The sequence below is a fragment of the Gossypium hirsutum genome, chromosome A04 (assembly GCF_007990345.1).
Source record: "Gossypium hirsutum isolate 1008001.06 chromosome A04, Gossypium_hirsutum_v2.1, whole genome shotgun sequence".
NCBI lineage: Eukaryota > Viridiplantae > Streptophyta > Magnoliopsida > Malvales > Malvaceae > Gossypium > Gossypium hirsutum.
The window spans coordinates 11,720,812-11,722,311 of NC_053427.1; the positions used below are offsets into that span (position 1 = coordinate 11,720,812).

A 1,500-nucleotide genomic window follows, 5' to 3' on the forward strand; every position below is an offset into this window, starting at 1 on the left:
CTCAGAGAGATGTAGCCTAACTTTGAATTACAGCATCATTCTTGGCCATAAATTCCTTTAACAAAACTTCAATGGATTTAAAAAATGATGCTTGACCGTATTTAGTATTTATGCCTCGGCATAAGTTGAACATAACCAAGCGGTGCATTGTTGACATTTTGGCTTACGACAATTTTGAAATTTCTGCACCTTAATTACCCCAACTAAAATTCAGATGTTGCTTCCACCCTGTAGTATATTGATGCTGGGTTTGATAGGCATTCGTCAAACATATTATTTTCCCCACAATAAACACATGACAACTCTGTTGATTTCATCTCATGGACTACAGTTGGATTTTTCATGTTTTTAATCATATTAGCTAGAGAAGATACCTCTGCCATTAACGAAATGATTGCATCAAGCTCGATGGTTCCAGTAGCTCTTTCAGTTGTCCCAACTCTCATGGTCAGATACTAATAATAGTTGTTGGCAATCTTTTCCAAGATCTCGTATATTTTATTATAAGTGTTGTCCAACAACGTACCATTGGCAGACGTATCAACTACCATCCTTGTGTGTGCATTTAGTCTGTTGTAAAACATCTCCATTTGAGTCTAATGTTGGAATCCATGCATTGGACATTTTTGAACTAACTCCTTAAATCGTTCCCAAGCTTTATATAGCATCTCATCCTCCATCTATTGAAAAAATGTAATATCGTTTCTCAACTTAGCATTCATAATAGGCAAGTTATACCGTAGCAAGAATCTCTGACAAAGATCATACCATGATGCCACTATTCCCAATGGAAAAGCATTTAGCAATGCCTTCGCACGATCTTTTAAAGAATATGGAATAGCTTAAGTCTCAATGCGTCTTCAAGAACACCCTACTATTTAAATGAATCACATACTTCTAAAAAGAGTCTTAAATGTAATCGTGGGTCTTTATTGGGGAGTCCACCGAACTGTCCTATGGTTTGTAACATCTGGAACATTATTGATTTCAACTCGAATTGTTGACCTTGTATATTTGGTCTAACTATCCCTAGATTTAGATAATCTAGAATTGGGACAATATGTTCTCTAATTAGCCTATCTCGATCATCCACCACACGTCTAATGAGAGGATTTTCATTGTGATAATTTGGATTATCGTTAAAGATCACTCTAGTTTCCAGCCATTTTTCTCAATTATTTTCTGTTTCTCCATAAGGTTTTGTCAATCTCCGGATCAAAAAGCTATTCTATGTTAGCAGGAATGCCTCTCTTCATGGACTAATAGCAAACTTACCTAAGTACAGGCAATTAATCAAGTCTAAAGGCATGAAATATAACTCTTTTCAAGAGTTATCAGTACACTTATGCTATTAAATATTGTTTTAGTAACACATATGCTATTGAAATATGTTTTGGTATATATATGTTATTTAGGTATGTTTTGGCATGTGGAACAAGTTTGAGAAATATGCTTTTTGAAAAATATTTTGTATGTGCAATATGTTTCGTATAAGATAAG

General features: G+C 34.5%; 1 non-coding gene across 1 annotated transcript; it reads left to right on the plus strand.

Annotated features, from left to right (window-relative positions):
- Positions 1–606: 606 nt before the first annotated feature.
- On the plus strand, positions 607–713 carry LOC121228641 (small nucleolar RNA R71). The gene has a single exon (XR_005926217.1). It is a non-coding gene; the product is annotated as a small nucleolar RNA R71 (small nucleolar RNA).
- The last annotated feature ends 787 nt before the right edge of the window (positions 714–1,500 follow it).